Genomic DNA, 7,022 nt, shown 5'->3' with positions numbered 1-7,022 from the left:
CACAGAAATACTCTAATGATCATGACATTGAGGAACCTAGTTTGTCTACAGCTCACCATTGCCCACGGCCTTTTCTTTGCCTTATTTCTCCATAACCAGACTGTATTCATTCACTACTGCTTTATTAAATATGTCTCTTCAGGAATGTGGTAAACAAAATTATAAGATGATGCCCAGTGACCCCATTCTCTTATATAACTCTCTCCCCTTCAGTGTAGGCAGGATCTGTGGGTATGATGGGATATCACTCCCTGATTATGCTTATGGTGAACATACAAGGGTTTTGCAGATGTTGTCAAAGGCCCCCATCAACTGTGACTTGAGTTGGTCACAGGGAGATTATCCTGGATGGGTCTGATTTATCATGCGAACCCTTAAAAGAGGATGTAGGGCTTTCCTGAGCTGAGAGACTCTCCTACTCCTCTTGAAGAATAAGACAATTTGAGTTTTACAGCTTCAAGAAATGAATTGTGCCAACAACTACATGAGTTTGGAAGAGGAGCCTAAGCTTAGATGAGACTGTGCCTTGGCCAACATTGATTGCAGCTTTGTGAGACCCTGAGGAGAGAACCCAACTAGGCTCTACCCAGACTCCTGACCCACAAAAACTATGAGATAACTGTGTGTTGCTTTAAGCTATTAAGTTTCTAGCAACTAGCTACACGGCAGTGGAAAACTAATACATTGCATTTGTCACATAATTTTTGTTTACATTAATGCTTCCTGCTAGGCAAAACATTCCTAAAGGTCAGTGACTATGTTCTTTTTATCTTGGTTTCACCAATATCTAGTGAAATGCTTACGTATAGTAAATATTTAATAAACCTTTGGTTAATAAATGACTGATGATTAACATTCTGAAATGAAAAGAACAAAAATATCCATTTCGATCTTTGTAGTGCCTTTTCACATTAACTCTTTGAAATTTCAAATCTCAGCATGTCTTGGAAAATTGTATAAAGTACTTTCGGTTTTCAAACTTCTTTCATGTATGTAATCTTATTTTGAGCTCTGCTAATATTACCCATGGCAAACGAAGGTGCTAGATCCCCGGGGGCCTTGACAATTTCAAGAAACATCCCGAGGCCGTACTTTAGTTCTATAGTATTGCTCACCAAAATTAATGGAGCAGCTCTTTACAGAAATCTAAGACTGTGGTGTGACCTTGCCAAATTGGTGTCAGGTGCTCATGATGGAAAACTGAAGGAAACTTAAATCTTGAACATAAATTTCTTAGTCTTAGAAAGGGATAAAACAGCATACATAAGTCTACCGTACTGAATTTTCCAGATATTAATGTTTAATGCTTAATCTCTCTGCATAGCTCAGGAACTATTGAATGAATTAATATTTCTTATGCACCTAAAAGTACCTTGATTAAAGATATTAGAGAAATATAAAAATCTGAACTTCTAATAAGATGATGATAGAATTGTCTAAAAAATGAGAAGCATTCATCAATTGAGAGTTTAGAAATTTTAAAAAGATAGTACAGATATGATTTTACATGGAGAGGCTTTATTTTTAAAGTCCCCAACCAAAATTAATTGCTGGAAATTAATGGGGTTTTTTGTATCTGTTATTCTTGTTCTTTCTTGAAGATCAATCTAGCTGTACAGATGATAGAAACAAGAATAAATAAACTATCTTTTTAATAAATATGGTGAGTTCATACTTTCAGACTCAGAAACTATACCCTTGGATACAGCAAGTTCCATATCTGCTCTTTCTTTAATTTTAATAAATATATTTGAAATTACACTTTGATATGTTGATGTGGCTATGATTACAGAATTAACTACTTAGGAAATAACTATCTTATCTGTTTTGAAAGCTTGTCATTATGGTTCTGTTGAAGCCTCAAACCCCTGGGCATAAATGCAATACTGAGATCAGAGGTAAAATTCTCAAAAGAAAAAAAAAAAGGCTATTTTGTAAATGAGAGATAAAAAGTTATTACAGGCTTACCCTTTCTCATGTCAATTTCTTAAATGTGAAAAATATCCAATGAACCCATTAAATACATTTTGACAGAGTAACAGCAGGAGGCTTGTTGACCTTTCACCTCATATTGATTTCCCCTTCAGTCGTTTTCCTTGGTGATTTCCACTTTTCCTGCATATATTTTGCCCCCCAGTCCACTCTCCACATGCCACTTCTGTAATCACTTGCGATGGAAACCCACACAAAGCCCTGAGCTACACTGACACTTTGGGAGAACCTTGAAGATAAAGCAGCCACATCACTTACGTCTATCAATAAGTTCCTCAATTGGCAAATATTTTTATAAAACATAGACACATTTGCCATCTCTATGACTTAGGTGAGTCAAAATGATTATTAATTATTATTTATTCATATGCTCATCAATTCCACCAGCATTGATTAGTGGGTCAATCTAGTTATGACACCAAAATGGAGACCCAAGGAATAGAAAGGAGGTGTAAAGCAACCTTCTCCCAATCTAGTGATAGAAAAAGCCTATGTATATAAAACAACCAGGAAAAAAAATCTCATGGTAAGAAATAAGTAACCAGGGTGTCATTTATAGGTGCCAGGGAGTTGAAATTAAGTGAGGAATCTGAGTGAGCTTACTTAACCCTAAAAGAATCAAGAATAAAACTAGAAGAGGCTAGAGTTGTTCTGATTTTGTTTTCTGAAAAGCATGATTATATGTCACATCTATTTTCAGTAAAAAATAGTCAGGGGATATTCAGCAGTAGATGTCAATAAGCAGGGTCAGACTCAGTAACCCTGCAATAGAAGCTCTAGTGAAAGGCAGAGATGGCCAGAGTGGGGAGGGAAGGACATGTGAGTTGTAAAAGTACTTTAAAAATAATCTGCATCTGTTATCTGCAAGGTAGGGTAAATCTTCAAAATGAGCATGAGTCAAAATTAAACATTTGGGTCCTGGTAAGAGTCATGTTAAAATTTTGCATGCTGATTGGTTTTGTGTGTTACATTGTTGAGGTCGTGGACATTCTTCTCCAACATGTGGCTCTCTTCCTCTGGTTTCCTTCATGCAGTGATTTTAAAACTGCTCTCCAGCCTCCTCACTCCAAGAAAAGCAAAGTCATTCCACATAGCATTAATATGCATTAGAAGTTTGCTTGAAGATTTCTTATGGAGAAGGAAGCACATGTTTATATGAGAAAGAAACTCTTACAAATCCGGAGACATGTAGGATCTTGCCTGGGTCCTTCTTTGGCTGCTAGTCACAGGGGTTCCTTCCCCCCTCCCTTTTCCCTGTGCTGTGTCCATGGCCTCCTTGTGTCTGCTTCCTGGCTCAAAGGTCTTGCCTAGCTTCTCTAGGATATCTGTCCTCTTTTTATGCTAAGTACCTCAGCTCTTACTTAGCTCCAGGCTGTCTTACCAGCTGTCTTACCAACCAGTCTTAACAGCTGTCAAATAAAGAAAAACTGGAATTGTAACTCCTGCTGCTGCACCATGGCATCCATGGAGACCCTCGCCTTTCCTCATCAGCAAGGATCAGGACCGCAAGTTCCGCCTTATGGGACTTGAGTCCCTCAAGTCTCATATAGGGACAGCAAAGGCTGTAGCAAATATGATGAGAACATCACTTGGAGCAAATGGGCTTGATAAGATGATGGTGGATAAGGATGGCGATGTGACTGTAACTAATGATGGGGTCACCATCTTAAGCATGATGGATGTCAGTCATTAGATTGCCAAGCTGATGGTGGAAATGGCCAAGTCTCAGGATGATGAAATTGGAGATGGAACCACAGGAGTGGTTGTCCTGGCTGGTGCCTTGTTAGAATAAGCCCAGGAGTTGCTAGACTGAGGTATTCACCCAATCTGAATAGCTGGTGGCTATGAGCAGGCTGCCTGTGTTGCTATTGAACACCTGGACAAGATCAGCGATAGAGCATCCTTGTTGACATAAAGGACACCAAACCCCTAATTCAGACTGCAAAAACCATGCTGGGCTCCAAAGTAGTCAACAGTTGTTACCGACAAATGGCTGAGATTGCTGTGAATGCCGTCCGTACTGTAACAGATATGGAGCAGATAGGTGTTGACTTTGAGCTTATCAAAGTAGAAAGCAAAGTGGGTGGCAGGCTGGAGGACACTAAATGGATTAAGGACGTGACTGTGGACAAGGATTTCAGTCACCCACAGATGCCAAAAAAGTGGAAGATGCTAAGATTGTAATTCTCACATGTCCATTTGAACTACCCAAACCAAAAACAAAGCATAAGCTGGATGTGACCTCTGTAGAAGATCATAAAGCCCTTCAGAAATATGAAAAGGAGAAATTTTAAGAGATGATTCAACAAATTAAAGAGACTGGTGCTAAAATAGAAATTTGTCAGTGGGAGTTTGATGATGAAGCAAATCACTTCTTCAGAAAAATTTGCCTGTGGTTCACTGGGTAGGAGGACCTGAAATTGAACTGATTGCCATCACAACAGGAGGGCAGATCACCCCCAAGTTCTCAGAGCTCTCAGCCAGGAAGCTGGGCTTTGCTGGTCTTGTATAGGAGATCTCATTTGGGACAACTAAGGATAAAATGCTGGTCATTGAGCAGTGTAAGAACTCCGGAGCTGTAACCATTTTTATGAGAAGAGGAAATAAGATGAGTATTGAGGAGGTGAAACGACCCCTTCACGATGCTTTGTGTGTCATCTGGAAGCTCATCCATGATAATCACGTGGTGTGTGGAGGAGGGGCTGCTGAGATATCCTGTGCCCTGCCAGTTAGCCAAGAGGTGGATAAGTGCCCCACCTTAGAACTCTATGGCCTGAGAGCATTTGCCGATGCTTTGGAGGTCGCTCCCAAGGCCCTTTCTGAAAACAGTGGCATGAATCCCATCCAGACTATGACCGAAGCCTGAGCCAGACAAGTGAATGAGATGAACCTTGCTCTTGGCATCGACTGTTTGCACAAGGGGACAAATGATATGAAGCAATAGCATGTCATAGAAACCTTGATTGGCAAAAAAGCAACAGATATCTCTTGCAACACAAATAGTTAGAATGATTTTGAAGATTGACAACATTCGTAAGCCTGGAGAATCTGAAGAATGAAGACACTGAGAATACTATGTAGAAAGATCCACTACTGTAATTAAATAAATGGGTGTCTCATGATTCATCTACAGTTATTTATTATTACATCCTTTTTCAGACACTGTAGATGCTACAATTAAAAAAAAGCTGTTTGGTAACCATAGTTTCACTTATTCAAAGCTGTATAATTGTGGGCATACTATCAAACTGCGAAGTTAGCACCAGTCTTTTTAATTTGTTGATCACCTTTTCAAATTTCTCCTTTTCATATTTCTGGAGGGCTTTATAATCTTCGGCAGAGGTCATGTTTTTGTATTCATTATATTAAAGGAATCTCTTTAAACAAAAAACAAAAGAAAAAGCTACCAGGATCCACCTGCTTTCTAAGTTAATGGGCGATTGCACATTAAGGATAATAATGTCCTTACCCAAATATTTCCCTGTCACATAAAGTTTGGAATCATGGAGAGATACAAGTAATTTAGCCTTACTACAGAAAATACAATAGGATGGAAGGTATTCATATTCTTAATTCATTCCCTTTCCCATTTCTTCAACAAATACCTCAAAGTTTCCCTTTTCTTCACAAACCTCTATTATGAACTGAATGTTTATGCCCCACCCAACCCCTAACTCCCATTGGGACTGCATTAGGAGATACTGCTTGTGAGGAGGTGATAAATGTCAAATGAGGTAATAAGGTAGGGCCCTAACCCAATAGGGCTGGAGTCCTTAGATGAACAAGAGACATCAAAGCTCTGTCTGCCATGTGAGGACACATAAGAAAGCAACCATCTGCCAGAGACCCTTCACCAGCAACCACATGGGTTGGCACCTTGATCATGGACTTCTAGCCTCCAGAAGTCCTCCTCTCTTCCTTTTGCATGTGCAGTGTCCATGGTTTCCTCATCTGTCTTGAGAGATGAGCCAGGAAGCAGACATAAGAATAAATAAAATTTCTGTTGATGAAGCCAACTAGTTTGTGTTATTTTGTCATAGCTGCCTGAGCAGACTAATACAAGCTCCTACTCCACAATCTCCATTCACTGTTAGCAGATTAACTTGCATCTTGTTTCACTGCAAAAATTGAAGCCTTTAAGTATTAATTTCTTCAACTACCACCTACACTACCTATAAAAGTCTTGCCTTCCACCTGTTCTTTCCTGCTTCCCCCATCTCAGTGGAAGAGTTAACAGCACACCTGTTCAGGGCACATTCCCTTACTTTGCATTGAGATCCATCCCCTCTCACCTTTGAGCTGATAGCAGTCTCCTGCTTCAAGCCCTCCCATGGCCACCCATTGCACCTTAAATAAAATTCAAACTTCTTAATGTGGACTACAAGACACTGACCTCACCCCCTGACTATCCTCATGACCTCATCTCCCACCACAATGTAGTCATTGAATCACTGTGGCTTCTTTCTGTGTCCCAGTCACACCAAGCTCCTGTCTACCCTATATGCATACACTAGTTATAATTCTATCTAGAATGTTCTTCCCCAGAGTTTCCATGGCTAGCTCCTTGTTTTTATTCAAGTCTCAGCTCAAATGTCAGCCCTTTGAAAATAATATGCAATATAAAGCCTGTCTACAGCAAGAAATAAAAAGTAGACCTTCCATTCTCATCACATAACTTTCTGACATTACTTATTTCTCTGAAATGCCTATTCTCCTTCATTTTATTGGCTGTCTTCACCCAATAGAGTATAATCTCCAAGAAAACAAACATCTTGTCTATTATTCACTTCTGTGTCCTCAGTTTCCTAAGGCAATGCCTGGTACCAGTATAGCTTCTGAAATCACTGGTGAACCCATCATTGCCTCTCTCCTGTATTCCCAGCTGATCATCCCTGTGGTTATTTTTTCTCAGCTTAAAAACATAATCAAACCTTTCCCATTCTAAAAGCAAAAATTTCCATCTGACCACACATCTCCTATTAGCTGCCTGCCTGTCTATTTCCTTCCCATCATGGCCACGCTTCCTTAAT

General features: G+C 39.6%; 1 pseudogene; it reads left to right on the top strand.

Moving 5' to 3' along the window:
• Nucleotides 1–1,026: 1,026 nt before the first annotated feature.
• On the top strand, nucleotides 1,027–5,141 carry LOC111521991 (annotated as a pseudogene).
• The last annotated feature ends 1,881 nt before the right edge of the window (nucleotides 5,142–7,022 follow it).

The sequence above is a fragment of the Piliocolobus tephrosceles genome, chromosome X (assembly GCF_002776525.5).
Source record: "Piliocolobus tephrosceles isolate RC106 chromosome X, ASM277652v3, whole genome shotgun sequence".
NCBI classification, from domain to species: domain Eukaryota; kingdom Metazoa; phylum Chordata; class Mammalia; order Primates; family Cercopithecidae; genus Piliocolobus; species Piliocolobus tephrosceles.
This window is presented reverse-complemented; position numbering and strand designations above follow the sequence as displayed.